At 38.5% G+C, this 27,288-nt stretch overlaps 1 protein-coding gene across 6 annotated transcripts in view; it reads left to right on the top strand.

Moving 5' to 3' along the window:
• LOC131690553 (alpha-catulin) overlaps nt 1–27,288 on the top strand; it is a 504,668-nt gene that overhangs the window by 196,173 nt on the left and 281,207 nt on the right. The window lies entirely within an intron of this gene.

The raw sequence follows: 27,288 nt of genomic DNA, 5'->3' as shown, positions 1-27,288 counted from the left end.
CAACACCTTTACCGCAACAGTGGGGAGGTTCTCCACGGTCCACCGCCGCCCAGAACAACGAAAAAACTCCAAAGCAACACGAACAACCACCGCCAAGCACCTCCAATGAGTTCTTAGACACCCTTCCCGGCGTCGCAGATGTCACCAACGGACTGGTACAACATTAACTACACCACACAACAATAAAACAGCAAGGCCCCTACCGCCGCCCATGAACGGTCGACCTAGTCAGGACACCTGGACTCAACCCCTCAACCGTTGGTCCTCGGCCGCATCCGGACCGCGTACTGTAGAGGTTTTCCGTGGCCCCAAACAACCAGACAATCAATCAGTATAACCAACATGAACAAGAGAACTCCTCATTTCTTCGAAAACTATGTAATGACTTTTTCTTTTAAGGCAGAATAACCTTAAAAGTTAAAGCCCCAAATAAACGAACAACAAACAATAAGAACTTATAGGAAGTTAATGAATCCAAATCTCGACGATGAATAAAACTAGATAACCAAAACTCGATCCCGGAAGCTGAACACGATGATGCCGAAAGCTACATCAATCTTCAAACAGATGTCGAAGTTCACTAAGAAATATCTGTTCTGGAAGGTTATTTGTACCAGTGCACAGCGGTTTTGAGGAACTTAATTAGGTGGAGCCAAAAGTATCCATATTTACGAATTTACCTTTACACTGTTTATGTGTATAAAAAGCGCCATCTTTTGACAATATTCCTTTTTTTGGAAATTGGTTATAATAGGATATAGAAAATATGACTTTTAAATGAAACGAGATGGCGCATAAGGGTCTTCGAGAAAGTTATAGAGAAGAACATTTGCATACATTTTGCTGAAGACATCCTTTCTCTGTTGCTTATAGTTATCGATTTATGGGACGTTTTCTATGACGAACTCCTTAAATTCAAATTTTTAAGCCTAAGATTTTTGTTTCTGATTTCTAGCGATGACAATGTTAAGAAACATTTTTAATCTGACAAAATAAGCAACTTTTCTGAAGAGAATGAATCGTTGTGGCATTTTTGAAAGGAATTGTCACAGAATTAAATATTAGGAAAAAATGGTGCCTGCTAGTCAAGGTTCTCTGTCCCTCGGTAATTTTCTAACTCATATGGGTAAATAAAAAAAAATTGCCACCGTCGATATTGTTATTTATCGTTGAATTTATTTAGACCAAAATATGTACCATACCACAATCATAACATGATTCGCATGTAGCATTTAAAGATTCGTAGCGCGCTACAACTGTTAAGTTTTAGGAGGCTCTTCAAGAGTACCTTAAAACCGCAATTGTTACACGGAAGAAAATCCGTTCATAAATTCATGAACAAAAGGTCACGATTTCGTGAACTGAACGATTCACAAAAACCGTAACCAAGTTCCTGAAATTATGAATAATAAACCTCGTATTCATGAAACTATTTGTGGTTTTCAAAAAAATTAGTTCGCCCCGAATATATACATAACGTTACATTAGAATGTTTGGTTGGTTCACTGATGCTCCTTGGACATGCTTAGTTTTTGTTTTGATTCTTGTTGATGATTTGGGAATACACAGCCGACAGTCAAACGTTGTTCATGATTACAAGAACTTATTCGCGCTTCTTGTGATTTCTCATCACGTTATCGGATTTTTTTGTCAGACTAGCAGGATGAAAGTTCATGATTTCAGGATCTTAGTCGCGATTTTCGTAATTTATATTTAAGTTATTGTGATATTTTAGTCATGAGTAGAGTCATTCATGTTCACGATTTCGGGATCTTAATCACGATTTTAGATATTTGTGTTACAAGTTGTATGATTTGTGTTCATGATTTCAGGATCTTAGTCATGATTTTTGTTACTTCTGTTCATGTTATCGTGATATTTTGGTCATTAATAGAGCAATTTATTTTCATGATCTTAATCACGATTTTAGACATTTTTGTCACTAGTTGCGTGATTGGTGTTCATGATTTCAGGATCTTATTTAGTGTTTTCTGTACATGTTATCGTGATATTTTATTTGTTTTGATATTTTATTTCAGAGCTTATTTTAAATTACTCTTTGTAATTAATGTTTACGATATCAGCAGTTTTATCATGATATTCGTAAATTCTCTGCGCTATATCGTGATCTATTATTTTTTTATTACTATCGGTTTTTTTACTCGGAATAACGTAATATCAATATGAACTGGATCATAAAAATGTGACTGATTCGCGATATCTTCTTCTGTTAACTGTATCACGCACACTATTTGGGGCTCCCAGCGCAGTTTTTGTTTTCTATCCGGACATCACAATGAACCTTAATAAATGAATAACGATGTTTGAGGTCCTAATATTTTTTTATATCTACTGCTCGTACCAATTACTGGTCGCTAGCATCTGGACATATCATGAAAAAGTTCATGGATCAAAAATAATTCCACGAATAATACTAATACAAAGTTTGTGAGAGTGAATGTAAAAATTTCATTATCATATTGCATGAAATTGTAAATGATTAGGGATATCTACTAAATATCACCAGCACGCAAAATAGATTGTAAATCATGTACCAGGGGTCATGAACCAGTTCACGAATTCATGAATAATATTTGATGATTTCGTGAACTATTTCACGAAAAAGAATTGTAAGTTGTGACTTGCATACTAGGTATCATGAACCAGTTCACGAATACATGGATAATATTTCATAATAATTTGAATCAGAACAAATATATTAGGAATCACGAACCAGTTCACAAATACATGAAAAATATTTGATGATTTTGTGAACTATTTAACGAGCACGGGTATTGGATCGTGAACAATATGTTAGGAATCGTAAACCAGTTTACGAATACATGAATAACATTTTATGATTACGTGAACTATTTCATGAAAACGAATTAGAAGTTGTGACTATTATATTAGGTATCATGAATCAGTTCACGAATACATGAATAACATTTCAAGATTTCGTGAACTATTTCACAAGAACAGATATTGGATCGTAACAAATATATTAGGAATCATGAACCAGTTCACGAATACGTGAATAATCTTTGAAGATATTGCGAACTATTCCACGAGCACGGATATTGGATCGTGACTAAAATATTAGAGATCATGAATTAGTTCGCGGGGATTGAATGGATTCATGAATAAAATTTAGAATGTCGTGAAATAATTCACGAGAACATAACCAGAATATTTTGGTGTTGTGAACTAATGTTCCTATATCTATGAAAGACATCAAAAGTCAACCTTATGAATAATGTTAATAAAGTTATGAACTAGTTCGCGTACTGAAAATCGAATTAGAAATAACTTGGCGGAAACATTTTATTCCCACTAATAAAAGCGTTATGCGGGCGTTACTGAAGGGAAATTGAACGTAATTATAAAACAAGTGATTTTTATTCATGGTCCTGTTTTCATAACGTTAAAACGTGATTGTTCCAGAATTCATGGCACTTTATTCACGATTTTGGGAACAATTTTTTTTCCGTGCACTTGGGTTATCACAATCCTATTTAACTGAAACTATCTTCGTTCACAAAATTTATTCAAATCGTTCCGGATTAGCCACAATTAGCGAGCATTTCCCGTTCTGTTGTTCATATAAATAAATGCTCCGTCTATCGACCGCAACTTGGCACGATCCCGCAGACGGATGTGGCAGCCTCGTCGCTGACGGTTCTTTTACGACCGGATAAAGCACTCCGATCAAACTTTTTTATGCTGTGTATAAACGGACGGAGCAATTGCTCTGTCTAAAAACAAACAGGTCATCGCAGAGTGCAGCACTATTTCGTACCGTAAAAATAGAACCGTAATTTCGCTCGATGGCCACCCGTTGCGCCCGTTGTTCGCCGGAAGTCAATTGAAAGTCTTATCGTTCACAGCGGTGGTGCTCTAGTCTAGAAGCTGTGATAAATTTCCTTCACCCGGGCAGCAAACTCTCGGATGTTTCATGGGGAACAGTGGTGACACTTGACGGCACTTCATCGTTTGAAGCGGACAGGATGAGAAACTTCTCTCCATAGTTTCCATGCTATAATAATAGGTCCCGCGGGAAACACTCCGGCGATAACTTTTCGGTCCAAAGTGTTGGTAGTTATCTCGATAGTTTCTTTAACTTGGTGTCGCTTGTGACTGCATGCGCAGAAAAAAATCGTGCCAGCCACCAGTAAGGTTTTGCAAGATATTACGAAGTAACTTCTTCTGCATGGACAATAACACATTAACATAAGAATTCAATGAAACGTTTGTAGCGACAGGAAGCAGCTAGTCTGCAAGATTCTACTACATCTTTGAAAAGTTTTAGTACCGAACTTTTTATTGCTATTTCGACGTCGTATGCAGTCAAGAGTTAAATTAACTTCAACGCCATAAAACAATCTTGTTGCTCTTTTTATGTCTTCGAAAGACTCGAACTTGGCAAGTAGAACTTTTCTAAGTTGGATAGTTAAAAAAAAGAAAAAGAAAAAAAACATTGGTTCTTCTTGTCATATCCTACATCTAGTTGATATATATTCAGTTGGTATCTTAGTTTCGTAGAATCAGAGCTGTAGTTGATGGTTCAGTTCAGAATGAAAGATTTCCCATTAAAGTTGTTTTGAATTCTCAATTTCGTTGAACTATCCTCGAAATCCGCCCGAGTTCGGTTGGGTTGATTAACAAAATCGGTACTACCGATTTCGCATGAACACGTTCGCATATTTTCAACCGGGACAATTTTCTCTCAACCCAACTTTCTCTGATACTGGTGCTGTGGGCTGGGAGCTGTATTGCGTAAACCTGTGGTGCCTTCTGAACAAGAAGATGGTTCGTTATTTGTAGCTGCTTTCCCCCCATTCAAAGCGAGTTGGTTGATAGAATCGTCTCTCTCTCTAACACAAGGCAACTTTCAATACAACGTGATTTCGTTTTCGCTTATTACCAGCAAGGATTTGTTTGCCAGAGACACTTTTGTAATTTTGTGAAGTGCTTTTCCGAAGCAGATAAAATTGCTGCCTGAAATGGTTCGCTACTTTGTCTGCTCATGTTTTATTTTCGCTTCTCCTAGTTGTGAGGAGTTCGGCGGAAGCAGGTGGTAAACTTCCTGCGAGTTTGTTTTAAATTGAAAAAAAGTTGTACGTCTCAACGATTCAGTACTAGTTGTTAGGTGAGTGTGAAACGGCAGTACTGGTTTAAATTGGATACCTTTTTATTGTAAGTGATAAAGCGCTTTGGGGCAAGCAAAAATGTTTTGGCTGTCACTGCCCATCGAAACCGTTTAGGTAGTGATAAGTAAAGAATGAGAACCACAATTTTCGAAAGAAATTAATTTAATCGTCACAAACAAGCTGGAGAAACTTAGTAAATCGTGGATTACGTTTTAGCTTCGTCTCATCAGTATCTGGCACTGACTTAGCATTGGGGAAACGTTAAATCTAAAAACGTAGCACAACTTGTGTTCGATAAGCAAACAACTGGTCCAAAGTGAACTCTCGTAAGCCAATTCTGAATTGCTAATGCACTATGGTCTGTTATCACCTGGGTAGAAAATGAGGTAACATACATTTTTGCGCGTGAAGGGCACTAAACTGATAAAGCTAGGGCTACGTTGCGAATTCCCCAGTCATTGCCATGAACTGGATTGTTGAATAGATCCAATAAATGTAGAGGGCAGCTCGGTAAAATATCAATTTCAAACGAAAATATTCGTTTCAAGTGAAACTGCGAGTCTTTCACTGTAAGCATACCACTAGGGGCAGATCACTTGTGATGCATTTTTAAAAATCAGCGAAATTAAATGCATTTATTTCCATCAAAATAGAAATTCATAATGTATTTTGCGTTGCGTGCAATGTTTTTGCGTTGCCTGCAATGTCCCAGTCAAAAAGGGCAAGTTGCTGGCAAGCGGGGGGCTATTTGCCAACTCGGATGCGCTAATTGCCCTACAATTTGCCAGCAATTTGCTGGCAATTAGGGGGCTATTTTATATGCAACATTTGGGCGATTCGCCGTCGTCATTTTTTTTGCCGCTCTACCCGCCCTTAAATCGCCCCCAAATCGCCCACGGAACGCGCCATTTAATCGCCCTTAATTGCCTGATATGAAAATTAAAAATAATTATTTTCGGATTCACTATTTACTCACATAAATTTATCGGTGTACTAGGTAATCACCACCAGACTATAGGAAGAATCGATGGTAAAATTCGTATTGCACACCAAAACTTACCACAATCTGACTTTCATTTAGACTCAGAGATCTTGTTCCACTATACTTACACACGATTCCACAAGTTTTCACATTCGTTGGCTAAATGAAGTGCACTAACCAAACAAAATACAAGCGGGAACACGCCAATTGTTTAAAAAAAAAACAATTTTAAATTTAAGCCAAACATGAACCGCCATGTTCGAAAAACGCAAAAAACAACCAAGTCCATTTCAGCCGCCAGAAAATTTGTCTAAAGTATTGAAATTGCCTTTAAATCGCATTTGCAAATTGCATTTGTTCCTAGGGGCAATTAGCACAGGCGAGTTGAGTCAAACGTCAAACTTTTTAAATCGCCTGACCATGTTCGTCCGCATTTTTTTTGACAGGGGTGGTTTGCGTTGCGTGTAAGACGTCAAAACCCTACAGAAAAACATTTAACAAAACGTCGAATAAAGTGGATTAGCGTAGGAAGTTGTTAAACAAACTTTTCTGCAAGGGAGTGCCAAGCTGATGCAAAAATGGAAATTCTTTTTCTAATTTGATGCAAATTTGTTATACATTCTTAGAGTGATCTGCCCCTAGGCATACCACCACTATATCAGTTCTGCTGCCGTCTTCGTTTGAGTCACTCAGAGTTCACTGTCAATTGAATAACAGGCTTTCGTAACTTGGCAGCTGGTGAGGGTTGCTCCAAGGCAATCGACGAACAAATCTGCGCTGTATTGTCTCAATTCGATGGACACCGTTAAGATAATGGGGGTTCCACACAACTGAACAATATTCCAGAGTTGATCGAACGACTGAGCAATAGAGAGATTTCAATAAATATCTGAAAAGTGCTTAGATATTCTCATTATGAACCCGAAACAGCGTGATGTCTTTGCGACAATATAGCTGATATGCTGTTTAAACGTCAGTTGTTCATCGAGAAAAACTCCGAGATCTTTGACACAATTCGCTCTATCAATCGTGGATTCAGCTAGACAGTAATCGAATCGAATTGGCGTTTTTTTCCTCGAGAACGTAATGACCGTACATTTCTTGGGGTTTAGGGTCATTCGGTTGATCTCGCACCATCCCGCAAAGGGTACCAGTTGGCGTTGAAGGAAAGCTGCATCATCAGTATTCCGGATTCTATGGTATAACTTGAGGTCGTCGGCGAAAGGCAACCGTGGTCCTTCTAAACAAAAGTTGACGTCGTTGAAATACAGAAGAAAAATCAATGGACCGAGATGGCTACCTTGCGGAATACCAGATGAAGCAAAGAACTCTTCGGATACACAATCACCTATCTTGACTGCTAGATGACGATCACTGAGATACGATTGCATCCAACGCCAAGTCTATCCAACTTTGCCACTGCAATAGCGTGATTAATCTTGTCAAAAGCAACTGAAAGGTCCGTGTAGATAACGTCAGTTTGAAGGCCGTCCGACATGGCATCTGTAACATATGTTGTGAACGACAGAAGATTCGTAGATGTTGAACATTTCGGCATAAATCCATGCTGAGTCTCGGAGATATACTGTTTGCAGTGGCTGGAGACGGGTTCCAACACAGCCATTTCAAACAGCTTAGGAACTGCGCTTAGCGTTGTAATACCACGGTAGTTGTCAACTACCTTTTTATCACCTTTTTTGTGAACTGGAAACATGAAGGAGGATTTCCAGAGTTCGGAAAATACTCCGGTTGTTAGCGACAATTGAAACAGACGACAAAGAGGTTCAATTAGACCGGCAGAGCATTCTTTTAGAATAATAGTTGGTATACCATCTGGGCCTGCCGAAGTTGAAGCCTTCATTTTGCCAATCGCCAGTTGTACCATATTATTGTCGATATTGATAGAGTTCAAAGACTGGTATGATTGAGGTACATTAAGAGCCGCGCGTGAAACCTGGGTCGGTGTCAGTTTCTCGTTGGAGAAAACACTCGCGAACTTTTCAGAGAATAGTTGGCAAATCTCCTGTAAATTAGAGCTCATACGTCCTCCATAACTCATCGTTGAAGGCATCCCGGATTCCTTTCTTTTCTCGTTTACATGCTTCCAGAATGTTTTAGGTTCGGACTTCAACTTACGTTGCACGTTTCGTAAGTAATCGGCATGGCAACGCTTCGCTGTATTTTTATAGACTTGGTTAACATGAACGTAGTGTTGTCGCAGCACGTAGCCCCCAAACTTGGAGTACTTCTTCAGAGCGGCTCTTTTAGTCGCTTTTAACCGTTTCAGCTCATCAGTGTGCCACGCTGGGTGCTTAGATTGAAGGCCACTTCTTTTGGGTACATAGCGATCGATAGCATAGCTCGTAACATTGGAGAAGATCTGCACTGCAACGTTGACATCATCATTGTCGAGAATTTCAGTCCGGTGGATATTCGACAGGAAGTCAATAATGCTATTATAGTCGGCTTTTCTAAAATTATAGCTGACGGTGTCAGAAGCATTGCAGTCATGCTTCACTCGAATCGCTTCAAGCACTATATGCAGGGGAGGGTGGTGTCTAACAGTCTTTACCAGGGGGAATGGTGCTGCGGTAACATTTGGCGCGTAGTCAGATTTGCTCGAAAAACAGAGATCAAGGATTCTGTTGTTCTCGTTCACCACATTATTCGTTTGGCGCAGCAGATTTAGACTGTAGCAGTCAAGCAGACTGGTGATACCATCATGAAAAGATGACAAATCCGTGCCAGTGATTCAGTATGTGAATCAATCAATGTCGAATCGCGAGTGCGGTCCGGTGGAAGATAAACCACGCAAAGAAAAGTGCGTAGCCAGCCAGTTTGATTCGCACCCACACCTGCTCGACACAGACCCCCAAAGTATCGTCAATCAGTTGCGCTTTCAATCGACGATGGATAGCCACAAGTACCCCGCCGCCGGTAGCCTTGAGACTGTTGCGTGAGCTGCGATCAGTACGGAAAACATCGTAGTTGGCACCAAATGCTTGCACTGACAGAGTGCTATCGGTAAGCCACGTCTCTGTGAGAGCGATTATGTCGAAGTATTCATCCGAACTTGCTATCAAATAATCGTCGATTCCTGAATTCATACCGCCAGCATTCTGATAATATATTTGTAGGTTTGAATGCCACGATTGCCTGGAAGCGAGGAGCTGATCAATGCTTGCATTAACAAAATCAGGTTCGTATTTGCCGTTGGTATCGACTTGGAAGACCCCTTCACCACTCCTGCACACAGGACCGGGACGACTGGTGAACGCTGGCTGCAATGGCTCAACTGTGGCAGGGGGATCAAGGGCTTCCATAGTGCTAGCTGCAGTGCGTCCTAGGGTGCGATGAGTCATACCACCATAGCATAGAGTGCTTAGTCTTTCTGTGATCGTTGTAGAGCCGAATGTGCTATGAAAAGACGTGCTCGTTACGATGGGATCAAAATTTTGTTTTTGACATTGAAGATTCACAGCGGCGGTAGCGTCGTGTTCATCAGCAGACTGTAAGTGAAATTTACATTGAGGGCGTGCATCATCTTGTATTACTTCGGAAGGACATATACCCTTCTTGGCTTTACCTGACACAGAAGAAGTCGCCGATTCGTCAGGTAGACCAAGATCGCTCGCCGGGGTACAAGAAGTTGGACAAATGAGTTTATCCAGAATAGCTTGGCGCTACTGTCCACCACCAGATGGATTCTTCTCCGCCGCAATCCTGATGATAGGTCGTTGGATTTTTGAATTTGGTCACAAATTCACGGAAGTAGATGTTCTCCGGCCAAGAGTCTTTGGACAGAGCCTTATCCCTGTGTGATTTGCTAACGCCAACTTTGAAAGTAATGAAGCTCAGAGATGAGAGATCCTTGTCCTTAGGAACTACACGAACTATTCTCGGTTGCAGATTCGCCCCCAGACAATCTTTCACAAGGGTAGAAACTTCATCATTCGTCGTGCTGGGATCGAATGCTGACAAGTAAACCCATAACAGCTCCTCAGGTGGTGAAATTGTTTTTATTATTTCAAACGCAGCTTTGGATCCACGAATATTAGGAATTTTTGTTTTGAGCGAATCATCTTCACGTTTGCGCTTAGATGTGTTTGAAACTGGATTATATTCCGCAATTCGTTTCCAAGGCGTTATAGGGATAGCGGACATCTTTCAAATCAGCTATGTCATTCTTTATAGATTTCAGAGAATTGTCGTCAGGCACTATGTCGCAACAACGCGAAGCCATTCTACGGAAATTAGCATTTGAGAATAAGTCAGCACAGCCGTTGCACATCCAGAATAGATTCCGTGGGGGGTTCCCAGGACGTCACGAACATCATAATCCATCTTGACACATATCATGTGGAACGAATTTCCGCAGTATCCACGACATGTGATTCGATCAGAATCATTAACCACCTTCGAGCAGTTGTTACAATGCTTACATGCTTTTGATGTAGAAACACCTAGCGGGTATGCAATATGCGCAGGAAAACGCTAACGGGTAACGTGCGTCAATGGAAGCGAACTTGCACGCAACGTACGACAACTCAGCTACCCACCAGCAGATGTCGCTTTTGGTGAAAATATTGAGCGTAACGTACTGTGCAGTGATAATGTCAAGTGAAAACAAAAATCACAAACAAAAACTATCACTTTCACGATTCAACACTAGCAGATGTAATAGTGCTTGAAGTCACGAAATTTCAATGCACACGTACTACCGAATAACACTATAAACAGATAAAACAAGAATAAAAAGAATCGCGAGTGTAAAATACTAAAAATGTAAAAAAACTATCAGCTCTACTAACGACCGGAATATAGCAAACAGTGATGCCAGATAATTTGTTGGGGCAATTTGGACTTCCTCGATTTCTCAGAAAATCGTAAGACTTTCTGGATATTGTACATATTCTTTGAACAGCTATTCTAAAACATTGATTTTCACAGCTGAATCTAATTTTTCTGTTTTTTTTGACAAGAAGATACAACGTGTTTCCTGTTTTTACCATCCTTAAAACAAAAATCATTATAATGGTAAAACCGTGATAAAAGCAACAAATAAAAAGAAAAAAATAACAGGTAAGTGTTTTGGAAAGCTTGAGGCTCCTATTTTATGGAATGATTTTGGTTTGGGTAACAACGCCAATCTTTTCAAGACGAAGAGATCTGGATGGAAAAACGTACAGTTTTGCAAATCATCGCCTAGTACTGCCATGAAGTTGTGCAAATGAACTTTTATGGCTTCAAAATGTAGCTAAGGTTACAAACTAACAATTAGGACCTTTGACCGATAAATTCCTTCACATCCATCCACCTAAAAGGCCGATTTGCTTAAGCAGGTCCGAATAGCCCCGGGATCCCCTACGATTTTTTGAGCTTGAAGGCCACTATACACTTTTGTAAAACCCGAATAGTGTTCCGAGTTGTGTCTTAGAAAGTACATAATATATTATCAAACATGTTTAAATTATATTGTTTATTGCTGTAAACAATTGCAAAAATTTCGTCAAGATCAAACAAAAAATCCTCTTAAGAAATGCTTTCTTTCGTCTCGCAAATATGCGCAAATATATTTTTGTGCCACTGGAATGAGTGACGGTGGGGGAATTTAAAGGGAGAAATTTCACGTCTATTGTGCCGATCTGTGTTACCTGGCATGTGGATTTTAATTAATTTTCATGAATGAAAATTCAGATTTTAAATTGCATGTTGGGGTTGACATTATTTCAAAGTAAAAATGAAGAATGCGCATTCATTTCACAATTTTATCATGTACATGCAACACTGGCAGGAAATCTCGCGATCTCCCGATTAAACCCCTCATCACCAAGTTCATCGAACGCTTTCTGCTCCTTACTGTTGCGTGCTTCTTAGAATCGGAACTGTAGTTGACGATTTTCAAGTGGAATAATAATAAGTTTTTTTCATCGGTCTGGCAGCTCGGTGATTAGTATTGCCGGCCATACGTATCGCGGGTTATAACCGGTTGCATGTTAGCACCATGCTTGAACGGAAACAGCTCTAGTTTAATGGACAGTGAAATAATACCGGAAGGTAGCTTTGTTTTGCTCGAGTTGTATTTTAAATAGTTATGCTTCTAGCGATAAGCTAGCTAAAGCTAAAATTGCGAGAAAAAAATGTCTACTTTTTACTTTTTATGCTCGATCCGTATCACTGTTTAACGACGCAGTTATTTCTTCCGTAGAGCAATAAACTAAACTAAAACTAAACTGTTAACGATAACTATAATACGATAAGGTATATGGTTTGTAGCAAAAACAGCCGATTTAGTGCAATGGCCTGCTCTTACATTACTTATTCAATATTTGCCCATTGAACATAGTCAGCTCAACTCTTTAAGAAGGAGAAAGGGGCAATTTGCTTACTCGAGAGAAAGCACTTCGCTCCACACGGTCCGCGGGACATACATCAATTGCAAAGAAGTCGTATTGTAAACCCTTCCCAATAGAAGGGAAAAGAGCCCGATCTTTGGCAGCGAAATGTTAGCAACAGAAGGTTTGCATTTCCACTGGCCCTATCCGGATCGTTTCAATCGGGTGTCCTGCTGTTTCCTACCTGCTCTCACATTTTGTTATGTTGGTAGTAGTAAATGCAATATTATATGGTTTTAAAATTAATAAAATATAAATACATACGCATGTGGTCTACGACGACAGTAAGATCTAAAATGCATTCTCGGAAATGCACTGCGGTATTCTCATGGTACAGTCTCATTTATAGCCGTTGTCGAAGTGCACGGTAGAGAAGAGTATGCCTTACTGTCAACAAAATTTGAGTGCCTGTAAGTTATCATTTCGTATTCTCAACATTTCAATCCTATGCCCTGATAATTTTAATTTTCAATTATGTTATGTTATTTATGAATTTAGACTTCAAGTACTAAAGGTGTTCAGTGGACATCGAGGCTATATAAATTTGAATTTAAAACGATGACCTATACTTCTTCATACAACAATCGAGTTCACAAAAATACGTAGATGTACAGAAATTTCATTTAGTTGGCAAATAACTTGGAATTGGAAACGATGACCTGCTCTTTTTATGTGCCATACGAAGTGTATATTTATATGCCCGTATTCATGTAATTGTCAAGCGCTAGGCAAAGACAATCTCTTCATTAGGTCCTATTGAAAATTTGGTTTGATATCTATGAAAATCATACGGATGCTACCATACACGAATTTCTTTTACACATAATTTACAAACTGTAATGTATGTACTAGATACACCAAATAGTAAATTTTTGAAAATGTACTATCTAGTACATACAATAAAACTCTACAAGCCGTAGAGATTTCACTGGTGTAAGAAAAATTTGAATTGGTTGACGAATGGCCGAGATACGATTATTTGAAGTGAAAAGCTAATTTTTTCTCTACTAACTTTCAATCCCTGTCTTTACAATTACTTCGGATATTTAAATTTGCTTATCGTTATTTTTTAATCACTCAGTACGCTTGCTCAGGCGCGTACCCAGTACGTTTGCCTCCATACTCCGACCGATGCAAGCTGTTGAACGTGCAGACTCTTGAACAGCGACGGGTTTTACTACAGAGGCTTTTAGTATTTGACGTTATCACTGGAAACATCGATTGTCCTGATCTACTCCGGAAAGTAAACTTTTATGCTCCGCAGCGCCGATTCCGGAACCCGACTCTTCTTTGGATCCCCCGGCATAGTGTTGTGTGAAGTTTAACGAAACAATTGGTATTTTTGATTTTAATGTGCCTAAAAAGAGTTTTAAGTTAGGTATAATGAATATATAGCACTAAGGTTTTTTTTAACGTCTGAACGGCAGTCAGCCGAAGATATGTATAATAAACTAAATCATTGGTTTGATAAAAGATATATCTACACAATAGCGAAAAAATTTGAGTTCGAGAACAAACAACTATGATATGGGAAGTCAAATTAGCGTTACCATTTTTCCGAATTCCCAACGCGGATGAGAACTAAGCACTGAAATTTCAGCTCTTGATATCTCGCTACCTCTGAAGTGCATGCGTACATAGTTCAAACTTTACTTCGATATCGACTTTTTCTAAAAATGACTTCCCAGTAGTATCTTTGATCTGAATTATTATCCCTAATCCTAATGCCAAAGAACAAATAAAAAACTCTCGAAACCCGTTAGGGAAAATCATTATCATTACTGAAATTTTCTTTTTCACGAAACTTTTCGATAACCTTCCGTCACTTCTATTAAACATTTTCAAATACTTTATAATTTACATAATCTTTAAGAACAGTTGTTTAAGAAGCTTTTGTAATATTGTGTAGGAAAAGCTGAAAATTTTTGAATTTTCTCTATCAGCAACATATAAACCCTTAAGTATACCAATTAATTTAGGATACCCTTTTAACATAAACTATCGCACGAATGGGAATAGGTTCGCCGAATTCTGGAAGAAGTCGATAAAATAACCCCTTGAAAACTACCTAAAAATTGGTGTAGTTCAATGCAAATGAAAGAACATATCGTCAGAAAATTAGATGTACCTATTACTGTGAAAAATAAATACAGTAAAGACCCGTTTTTATCGTCTCCATGGTGTATTTTAGGCTGACAAAATAGTGACATTAACTAAATAGCGACATTTTTTTTCTTCATAATAAACTGAAGCTGTTAAAATATTCTTCCCTTCCCTTGATGTAGTCTAATAACTATTTATGATTATTTAATTTAGTCTTCCAGCGCAAAAATTAAAAAAAATGATTTTTTTTATTTTTGCATATTTGCATCTTCAAGATAATGAAAACATGGTCAAGAAAGGATTAACTCAAATTCAGCCTTGTTTGTCTGCTAGAGCCCATCAAACACATTTTCATATGAGGTTGATAAAATTGGGGGCTGATCAAATCGGGTCTTCAATGTACTATTTATTTATTTCGGTTTGGTGGAGATTTGGTGAAAATCTAACTTACTGTCCAAATGGCATAATTACGAAACCGCCATCTTTGAAGTTTTAAAATTATGGAGAATCAGTTTTCCAGAAAATTGTAATAGAGTTCCGTCTTTAGCGAAGAGAGACTTCCATTTACTGTTGAGACTTCCATTTAAAACAACTTTATTGTAGGCATGAATGCTACGTATATGGAGTACAGCGAGTTATAAAATGATATTTACGAAGTGTTCCTTAATTTAGTTTTTTCTAAAATAACTTTCTATTGTGAGCTTCACAAACTCAAGCTTTCGATAAAATGTAAATTTTATCGTTTATAAACAATAGAAGAGACTTACCATAAACAGTGGAATTATAATAGTTTAATTTAAAATTAAATAGAAATAGCCTAAAATATGTTAATACCTTGAACACATGGAGCCTTCATGTCTTCAACAAAGTGGTTTGTAATAGCACTCCCCATAATTTTGCTGAAGACATTAAGTCTGGAACTAAATTTTTTTGAAGAGTAAATTCGCCACTTCTTGGATATAACGCCAAAATTATTTTATCAAATGATGTGCTGTTTAGCGTTTGTAAAATTCATCGAAGATACTAAATTGGCGGAACGGAAAATGCCATTTTTCATAAATTCCCCCACTTTTGGAAGGTGGTTTTCTCGTTATTAATTCTATAACGTTTTCGTCTCAAATCGACGCATTCACAAAATAGAAATATTTTCAGCAAATGTTGGAAGTAATGCAATTTTTCGATGCTTTTCATGTCTATCAAATTAGGTTAGTTAATATTTGTTTACATCATTTATTTGACACAGTTCTGTACGCTCGCTCAATAGAGCTGTGAGTCCTTTCTGTATTTACAGTACTGCTTACTGAATTTGTTATTACGAGTGAAGATATTCTTTCTCTTAGAGAATCCATTTGCCGATTCGCCATCTGCTACTTGAGGGTCAGTTAGTCCGCTTTCTATTTACCTATCATACTCGTCCACACTGTCATCGCTGATGATGTTTTGGGGACACTATTGTGTGTTTTTGTTTGTCCGTTGGTCTTACGGGTCTTGCTTGTTATCTGCTTGTTTGCTGGTAGTACTGTGTGTTGATTTAGAGGAACCAGACTCAGTCTTTATGGAGCAAGTATTCGTTGCTGCCTGAACAGCGGATACTATTCATACGACGGATTGTGATATAATTAAAAATAATTAAAAATATTAAAGAGTGTAGACTAAATTTGAGTGCAGCACAAGATCTTCAATGGTGTGCCGTTCGATTTTATAACTGGCACGTAGGAATCTGTTCTTGATAGGTATGTAGTGTGGTTTATGTTGTGATAGTTCGATGTGGTTTGAACTTTGTAACAAGTGGGGAGGGAATAGGTCTTTCGAACTAGACCCTTACGATAAGAACACCGCCAGGAACACCAAAAAAACTTTACGTGGTTCACTGGAGGTACGCGACGCTAAGTCGTGTAGCCGTACCTCTATCTTATCAGCTATTAATTCTATAACGTTTTCGTTTCAAATCGACGCATTTCCAAAATAAAAATATTTTAAGCAAATGTTGAAAGTAATGCAATTTTTCGATGAACAGTTCTAAGTTTCATAGACATTAACCTTTAAATGCGCAAAGCATTTTTTTTCAATTTCTTTGAGAATTGGTTCACAGTTTTAATACGTCACTATGATAATTTTGAGATGGTTTTCACAATGTTGTTTTAAAACAACATTGCGCATTTAAGGGTTAAAGCAATTCCAGTTTCGATTCTTATTAAAAAATGACTCTAATCCATATTGCAGTAAACCCTTTCAAAACTGAACTCAATAGGAAATTATGATTATGGTTATGATTGATTTCAGAACTATGGAATAAATTTCTATTGGAATGTTTTTAGGCAGGTATTTGATATTGATGTTATTAGACAACTGTGAGATCAAGACCAATAGATCAGTTACAGATCAGGATCGCATTCCAACATTTTTTCAAAGGTCCTCATGATGTTTCAAACAATAGGTTATTAATGTACTGATCAGATAATTATCATTGTAATATTGAATTAAATCAGGCATTTTTTTGGGTGAGGGGGTGTGTGGTTAAACCCCAAAGCATCCTCTTGGCTACACCACTGCTTGTAGTTATTCATTTCGCTTTTCATTTTTCGAGATATGTTTCTGATCGATCCGATGGTTATAAATCAGAAGTTTCGCGCAAATGAAATTTTTTGCACCGATAAGTGATCAAGTTCCATCCAGACAACTTGGAATTGTTCGGTGGTTATTCTAGCGGCTGTAGATAGAAAAATGAAATACGAAATTCGCTTTATCAAAATAATATTTGGCTCATTTAAATGGATTATTACTATATTGAACAATAAATAGGCGACAAAGGCAAATCCACAAACAACAAGCCATAACTTTTAAAGTATTCGAAACATGTATTTGATGTCTTCAGTAAAGTTATTCGCAAATGTAAAAGCTACAAATTTACTGAAGGCATTATTTCAATAAAATTACTTCCAAGAAAATTCATGAAAATCTCTCACTCTTAGGGGGATTAATCACTAAAATTACAACACCAAAAGAAAGGGCATATTGTATGCTTCAAATTCTCCGAAGATACTATTGACCTAAAATAATCCTTTTTGATGCTAATAATACATTTATGATTGTAATAATTATCGTCCTATATCTACACTGTCCGTTTTCAACAAAATCCTCGAAAAACTATTTGTTGCTAGATTATTAGAATTTTTGAACAAACACAGCGTCCTCTATAGATTTCAATATGGGTTTAGACAAGGCTCTAGCACCCAAACCGCTATAATTGAATTAGTAGATCTAATAATGAGCGAAGTGGATCGTAAAAACATTGTTGGTGCTCTATTCCTAGACCTTAAAAAAGCATTTGACACTTTGGACCACACAATACTGCTGGCCAAGCTTGAATGTTACGGTATCAGGGGCATTGCTCATTCTGTTATTCATAGTTACCTGACGAATAGAAAGCAATTTGTATCTGTGGATGGTGAACGTAGTAGCCTTGCTCCCATTGGAATCGGTGTCCCTCAAGGTAGTAATATAGGACCTTTGTTATTTCTGTTGTATATTAATGACCTAGGTAACTTGAGGCTTACTGGAACTCCTAGACTGTTTGCTGATGACACAGCTCTGTTTTATCCCAACAATGATGTCAATACTATTATTAACTCGATCGATAACGATCTAAGTGTTCTCGACCAATATTTCAAAGCAAATTTATTATCACTAAACCTTTCCAAAACTAAGTACATGATCTTCCGATCCATACGGAAAACTTTACCAACACATCATCATCCCAAACTTAGAGATTGTACAATTGAAAATGTGGACTGTTTCAAATATTTGGGTATACACTTAGATCCTACGTTATCCTGGACACACCATATAAAATTTATCGAAAAGCGTGTGGCATCCTCCTGTGGTATTTTGTGGAGAGTTAAAGCGTTTGTTCCCCAGCGAGCTCTATTGAACTACTACTTTGCATACATTCATTCACAACTTAACTACTTAGTATCGGTATGGGGGCGAGCAGCGAGCTCTCACCTTAAAAAGCTACAAACACTACAAAACAGATCCCTGAAAGTTATATTTAATAAACCACTTTTATATTCGACTTTGTTGTTATACTCTGAAAGTGCCCACAATATTTTACCCATAGCCCACTTATGTGACGTACAAACATTATTATTCATACACGACAATCTACATAACTCCATCGCGCAGCATAATATACATTTTACAACTTTAACACATTCTCGTTCAACACGTCGAAATAGTAACTTGCAACGCATTCGAGCAGCCACAAACCTTGGCCAAAAGCGCATTCTTTTTATTGGCCCTACCAAATTTAATGCACTTCCACTTGACATGCAGAGAATCGACAATCGTACCATCTTCAAGGCTAGATTGAAACAGTACTTTAAACATAGGCTTAACGAAATATTTAATTAATGATATTGTTTTGTAATTTAATGTAAACATCCGTCAGCAGTATTTAACTTTAATTTAATTTATAATGTGGATCCCTTAACAGGAAATCTATTTCCACTGGGATTCCACCTTAGTTAATTATCTTAAACTAATTGCACATCAATAAATGTCTGTCTCAGCTCAGTTTGTTTTATTTGTTTTTGTTGCCATTGTTCATGGGCTGAGACAAGTTGCGTCCACTACCAGGGGGCTCTTGTATGAGTTCTTTGGTGTGGGGGAGTGTGGTGGGCAATTAAAAAAAAAAAAAAAAAAAAAAAGAATGATTTTGGTCTTATTTCTGGCTATGGGAAATGATAAAAATCTTTCGTCCGCATTTAATGTTAAACATCTTTTTTGATGATAGTCCGATTTCAACAATCTATAGTTCGTTCGAAAGGTATTAGTATAACCTTTCTAAAAATATATAAATAGTTTAGTTACGTTGTCAATTTCGGCAGAAAATGTCAAAAAACGCGATTTTTGCACTTTCAAACATTCATATCTTGGAAACTTAACATCAGACCATTTAATAGCGTTCTGTCTGGGTGAAAGGCCTTTCATTTAAAATTGGTTTGGATAAGATCGGTTCAGCCATTGCTGAGAAACACGAATGAGAGTTTGTCCGTTACATACACACACATACATTGTCCCAAATCGTCGAGCTGAGTCTATTGGTATATAAGACTCGGCTCTCCGGGCCTTGGAAAAAATCTTGAAAGTTTGATCGAATTCTATACATTTTTTTTCTAAGAAATGTAAAAATTTATGAATAAAAAAGGAATTAATTACGATCAGTTGAAAAATATTAAGAAAATTGATTGAGTAGTTTTTCGGTAATCGTGATCACGGAAAAACCATTTTTAGTAAAACGACATTTCGAGAAAATCGAGTTTAAAATTTCAAATTACCACTGCTCTTGGTAGGCGAAGCGCGCTTGGAAGCACTGTAACTTTCGATCTATTTCTTGGATCTTTATAAAAATTTGGGAAACCATTCGCAAGGAGTTGTACTTTCAGATAAAGTAATAAAAAAATTTCGATTTCATGAAAAATGAAAAAGTAGTAAACCTCTTAATAAAAATATGCTTTGTTACTAAATTAGGCAATATTTTCTCACAAACTGAGTTTTATTGGATTCTGAGATGATTATGACTTTCATTGGTTTGTTTTTCGATAAAAATGCACTGAAGAAAAAAAATTCAGTTTGCACAAGGAAAAGTTTTTTTCAAATAACTTTTTTTCCTCAAAAGTGAATTTTTGACGGTAGGTAGGGAACATAATTATCTATCTTGGAACAAAATTTCATCCAAATCAAAAATGGGTTTTTTTTGTAAATCGACTTTAAATTTGTAAAATCGATTTTCTTCAGTGTAGGAGTCAATAAAGAATTTTTTCAATATTTTTATTCGAAAAGTTGACTAATTTCGTGAAAACCACTCCTAAATCATTTTTTTTGTAGGATTTGTCATTTTTAGATTATAGCCATTTGAAAAAAATTGGGAAAAAAAGTTTGGCCCTTTTCAAAAGTGGTTCGGCGTCAACTTTCCTGGTAGTAGAAATACGTGCTACGTATAATAAGAATGTAATAGACATTTTCTTAATTATATTCAACAATCCCAGCTAATTAGCAAGGGACTGGAAGGTGTGAAATATTTTTCAATATTATGAGCTATAGTACTCAAAGAAGAGCAAGGAGTTGAAGGAAGAAAGGTTAGAAAAGTGTGGAATAGGGTCATACGAGCAAGGTTGGAGATTTCCGGCGATTTGACCTTTTGTCTTCTGCAACGCAGGGGTAAGGATACTTTGGCAATTAATTGCAAATCACTTGAGTCTGCGGCATACCCAGACAAGCGTAAAGTGCATAATGACTTATGCTGTCAGAACCACGAAACTCTAAGCTTGCTCATATGACCCTATTCCACGTTTTTCTAAACTTTCTTCCTTCAACTCCTCGCTCATCCTTGAGTACTATGGCACTTAATATTGAAAAAATATTTCACACCTACCAGTCCCTTAAAATATGAATAAGGAAAAAGATTGACTCACTCTAAGTCGTTAATAAAAAAGAAAAAAGAACAACTAAAGAAACATAGTTTGGGTAAATGAGAAAGGCACAATTACACCACTAGGTGAATTAAAACAGTTTATTCCATATTCTTATACCCACATTGCCTTGGGATGGTCTCACATGCCATATACATACAGTATACTTAATCATTTATTGTCGGACATTGTGAGGCTGCCAAAATGCGGCAGGATGCATTTTCCAATATAAGTGAAGCGAAAAACTTTCCAATAAACAATGAAGCTGCCAACTGGTTCCCCTTCATCACATCAAATCTCACTCATCGAAGCCCGTCAAAAGCAACATCATTGAATTGAGGAAGGTCCATTCGAAGTTCATTGAAAACATATATTCGATCGGTTATGCAAAAAGCTAAATTCACATATAGCACCGGCAGCAGTACTCACTTGGCTCAACGATATTATTTTCAACTATATTCCATGAAAAAATAATGTTTCGTGTAGGAAAAGCGGTAGGTAATATGTATCAGTATTCAAGTTTCAATAGATAGGGTAGACGAGCCCTTATTCATCTTATCAGTCAGGATGTCACAATATTTCGTTGATAACTCGACTTAGAGTGACTGGATTGCGCTTAAATAGCTTGCTTTGTTCCTAAGAAGCAGAGCAGCTAAAAATTTTGCCTGGAAAATGAAAAATGTTCGCGTTTGAGCGAAGCAAAAATTCGAGTACAACGTACCTTTATTCAGCCTACCGTTCATGCTAATGCGTTGAAGCGAAGATGAATTAGGGCGCTGTAACCCTATGTTAAAATTGCGAACCACCCATTCTCTCCGCATATCAACGCTGTTGTATTGATCGAGCAGTTCATTAGGTGAGAGCATGATGGATTATTGATGCTCAACTGACGAACTGAGCTTATCTGTAGTGCCAAAAAAGGAACGTCCTTACAGTATCGGAAAATCGAGCCGCAATTTTTAAATGTGGACATCAACACTGACAAACTACACGTTCCGGAATTGACTGTATTATCTTTAATCGAATATCTGAAATGCAGATAACAAATTTATCACACGGACCGCGCAGCAGTGGCACTTTAGATCATTCGTTATCTATAGGCAATAAGTTGTGATAAATATTTAATACAATGCAATAAAAAACGGAGACATCACACGTCAACCGTACCTCTCTTAAATATAGACTAAAACCAAGAAGATCTTTCCGCAAACAATTCAGAATCAGTGATTATGAGAACAAGGTGCTTCAATTTAAATTATTACAAAAAGTGACATCAAAACTTTAAATGCTATTTGGTTCATTTTGGTATTCCAAAGCTCTGGGTAAATATTCGAAAAAAAAATTGGCAGGCAAATTTATGAGTTTTGATCTTTTAAAACCAATCGGATTGAAATTATTCAACATTCTTATTAAACGAACATGTTTTTAAAACGATAAACTTCAGTTCATGGTTTTGCCAATTTACAGTCTCGGTGGAAAATCATTAATAATTTTTTTAGTTACACTGATCTCATGTCGTATGTTTCGACCCTAGCCAGGTAGGATTCGCAGTGCACAGTAGAATCGTTGCACCAGTCCTGTATTTGTCCTGTACTCTACGAATTGGCTTTAAGTTTGGTACTTTTTTGATAATATATCAAAAAGGAGCACCATGCTTGTAAACGAATCTTGCAAGAATTTTAACTCCTGGTATGTGAATTGTTTAACTTCAATACACATCTCTGGGTGCAAGTAGGTATGAAACGTACCAAGCTTTCCAGTAACAACCACCACCCAGGATGTGTCCCTCTCGCGAAAGTACATGCAAAGTTATTTCGGTACGCAAAAAGAAATTTGATTGATGTTTCCATTATGCCTGCGGCAAAGGATACGGTATAAAGCATATTGTTACGGAATGTGGCGTGCTTGCCTGCGATTCGGCTCAGCTGAGTCGGAAGAACTGCACCCCACAGAGCATAGGTGTTAATGTTTTCTGTCGTGAAAGTTGGTATGTGCGTGATTTATTTTGCCACCATGCACCACCATATCCAGATCGGTATTGTATTTGAATAAAACATCAACCGTCTGTGGAACCGGGAAAGCTTTGAATGGGATCGAACTGTTCCACACCGAAACGAAATTCCAGATGAGGCTCACGTGCTCTTTCTAGCTGAATGGGTAATGAAGCGACATTGCCGCGTAGTTTTTGGTTCGTTTACTATGGATACACATATGCAGAGTACTCGCAAACGAACGTTCCATTTTCCACATGGCCTCAAGCCTTTTCGATTACTGTCATCGGATGCGTGATATCATCTCGGAAGTCATCTGTTCCCAATGTGCTCGCGACGATGCTTCCACCCTACGAAGATGCGAGTCGGCAATATGCCCGCTCGGAAAAGTTATTTTAATTTAACCAGCTGAAACGAAAACTGGCTCCCGTTTGCGCTTGCTATGTACATAGTAGTTGTTGAAATATTCAAGGCTCTCGCTTTTACGTGTTTATTTGGAGTGATACTATGCAGCTATGCTTTTTGGCAATTAAATATAAATATAAAAGCAAAGTTTTGCTGCTACAGCACGTCGCCAGACTTGGCAGGCTTCGCTAATACATGCATGATAATTTCGAATTTTCTGTGATCAACATGTGAGACCATCGCCATGCCTGCGCATCTATATAGCCATATGTATAGGTGTGGTTTTGAGAAAGTAGCAGTTTCATTCGATGCCGGATTTTAGATATGCTAATGGTTAAACGGATTATCGCCCCAGAATAGAAACGCTTCGTTTTTTGAAATTTAGCAGACTCATGTGAAAATTCAGATGGTGAAATTAAAATGCATTAAAACGCTTGAAGTAATCTCTATACGGATAGCGGCTTAATTGTATTCTTTTCTTATTTCAAGGTCGTTGTGTAATATAAGAGTGAACGAGTCTTTTCATTGGATTGGCTGCAATTATAGTATGCAGATGTTGTTGATATGTATTTCAAGAGAGAAATACATAGGTTCTATTCTAAATTGGGCGAATTTTTAACACAAAATTTCTAGAAGTAGGCTTCGTGTTCTATCATTTACCCCTTTAAAGAAGAAAGATTGGGAACTAATTATACGGTATTTATATAGTGGTCACTATGTGTGTACTGCTCACTAACTCCCCAATTCAGCGAAGGACTTCCGAATGTCGTTGATGGATTTCCGACCGTCTTCACGGACGAAATGCGCTAGTGGAGCCTTCGTTATACAGTCTACATCTAGCTTAGCCAGGACTTCCAACAAGCAGCAACCTCATGCGTTGGTCAGGTACCCTATTCCACGGACTAAGCGTTAGTGTCTCCTCCTATAGCAACCAGCGTTCGTTCGACTAATGAGTAGGTTAGTGCGTCCAGTATCCGATTGTACTGCTCTGATGTCCATGTTGGGGTAGCATAGCAGCTACAGATGAATACGCCGTTGATCCGGCCAATCACGAAGCCTGCGTGTATGTGTTATCCACCACCTCTTGAACAGGGAAACCACCCATTACTTGGATTACCGCCATCCCTGCACTATCCAAGCACCTGAAGCATCGCTCCATCTGCTTGGTAACTCGCGGAGCGACTCTCAGCGAACACACTGACCATCCGACTTTTATCTTGACGGTCTCCGACAGCTTGTTGACAACGACCACCGATAGTCGAATCGCCGCCATTTGAGTGCCTCCATACGATTTCCAAATCCGGATGGTCGCTGGTACTTACATCTAGTTTGCACAGCTTGATCAGTGCACCCGTCAGTTCTTCTAGGGTCTTTATCTCGTCTAAACCCTTGCACTCGACTACGGTTTCCTGTGACAGGACTGTCAAGAACGCTTTGCTATCCAAAGATTTAACAACGCACTTCTTCAGCTCTGGGTCCTCTCTCACTTTGTTGAGAAGAGCGGCGTAGGACGTTTTATCGTTCGCTTCGAAGATCAGTGCGTCGCTCTTGTAACTCCCCCGAGTAGGCTCACCTTGCTCTTTCTTCTTTTGTTCCTTTTGTTTCTGTCCTTTCGCTTCTCCTGCTGGCTTCCCACGATGTACCAGCCATGGTCTTCCTCAACGTTTCTTTGATCATTTTTTCCTCACTTGCGGCAAGTCCGACTTTCCTAAATGTGAATCATTCTAGGTGGTGTCGCTACTAGACCTCGAGGTGAACACACGATTCAGTAACCCCATCGCACGTTGGTTTCCTCGTGGAAATAGTGCTTTTGACGCATGTCTTATATTGAACCTCACAACACGCGACATCGGTGAGGCTATCACAGTAAATATGGCTGTTAACAACATAAACGAGAAATACGTCTACTGTGCGGCATATTTGCCGCAAAATGATCCAACACTTTCTGATGATTTAAAAAGGGTTGTACCATACTGTGGTTTCCCCTCATAATCGGCAGCGATGCAAATACCCACCACATAATTTGGGGCAGCTCAGATATCAATTTGAGAGGCACTAAATTGATGCAATACTTAAGCAGTACAAATCTGCACATGCTTAATGTAAGAAATCTTCCTACCTTTGCACGGTCTGACAGAGGAGAGATGTTAGATGTAACTCTCTGCTCTAACTGTATTACGCTTGAGTTGGCAAACTGGCTCATAGGTAACGAGCTCTAGCCGTCATTATCTGATCATAAGTAGATCGTTTTGATCATTTAAATGTCACATGTCGTAATCAAAAATCTACGAACTGGGACCTCTACAAAGAGTCCCCGATTTCATGGGTATCTTCTAACGATTGAATATCCATGTGGTTTGGATGAGGCCGTGGATAAAACAAACTCCCTCATAGTAGCAGCGTATCAAGAGGCTTGTCCGCTTCGAGTTATACGTGCTTCTAGAGAAACCCCTCAATGGAGTAACGAACTTGTTCGAATCAAAGAGTTATGTGGTAAAATTTGGAATCGCAGACGCAGAGCCGGTTCGAGGCATTTATGTTTTTCTCGCAATGCATACAAAAATGCCCTTCGATTCTTTGAGCGAAGTGGTTGGAAAACATTCAAATGTTTCAAGCCTCAACGAGACTGGTAGATGAAATAAATTACTTTCGAAATCGAAAGACTTCCATGACAGTTCGGTTAGAACTTCTAGCGGTGAATCCTCGTCTGACGATGATGTAGTACTCAACTGTCTTTTTGACACACACTTTCTAGACAGTACGACTGCCGCTGAGTTCATTTCAGGTAGTTCTGATTCATGGGAATTTGCTCGTACTCTTTTGACAACCGAATCGATCAAACGGGCGACTGAATGTTCTGTTCGGTATTAGTCTCCAGGGAAAGATGAATTCATTGGGGATGGGTATAGCGTAGCTGGTAAATCGATTGTCTTGTACGCAGCTCACCTGGGTTCGATTCCCAACCGCCAACATAGGGTTAGAGATTTTCCCAAAGAAATTTCACTAACCCGAAAAGAGGCGAATGATCCTAAGGTTCAAACCTCTATAATAAAAAAATGCTATCATTCCAGTTCTACTTCAAACATATTTTGAAGAAAAAAAATCTCACTTGAAGACTTCTGACAGAACATGCGAATAGAATGCGTGGCGGGAAATAATTGTAAAATTCATTCCCAAAGGTGCCTGAGTCACTTAGGAGAAGGCATAGGGCTTCAGACCAATCAGTCTGACCTCCTTCCTTTTCAAAACAGTGGAAAGTTTAGTCGACCACTACATTCGGGACGGTGTCTGGCCATTAGGCCGAATGATCACTAGGCCGAATGGTCACTAGGCCGAATGGTCGCTAGGCCGAATGGTCACTAGGCCGAATGGTCGCTAGGCCGAATGGTCACTAGGCCGAATGGTCACTAGGCCGAATGGTCACTAGGCCGAATGGTCACTAGGCCGAATGGTCACTAGGCCGAATGGTCACTAGGCCGAATGGTCACTAGGCCGAATGGTCACTAGGCCGAATGGTCACTAGGCCGAATGGTCACTAGGCCGAATGGTCACTAGGCCGAATGGTCACTAGGCCGAATGGTCACTAGGCCGAATGGTCACTGGGCCGAATGGTCACTTGGCCGAATGGTCACTAGGCCGAATGGTCACTAGGCCGAATAGTCACTAGGCCGAATGGTCACTAGGCCGAAAGGTCACTAGGCCGAATGGTCACTAGGCTGAATAGTCACTAGGCCGAATGGTCACTAGGCCGATTGGTCACTAGGCCGAAAGGTCACTAGGCCGAATGGT

Source organism: Topomyia yanbarensis, chromosome 3, assembly GCF_030247195.1.
Source record: "Topomyia yanbarensis strain Yona2022 chromosome 3, ASM3024719v1, whole genome shotgun sequence".
NCBI classification, from domain to species: domain Eukaryota; kingdom Metazoa; phylum Arthropoda; class Insecta; order Diptera; family Culicidae; genus Topomyia; species Topomyia yanbarensis.
Note: the sequence above shows the minus strand (reverse complement) of the source record. Positions and strands in the feature narration are given on the sequence as shown.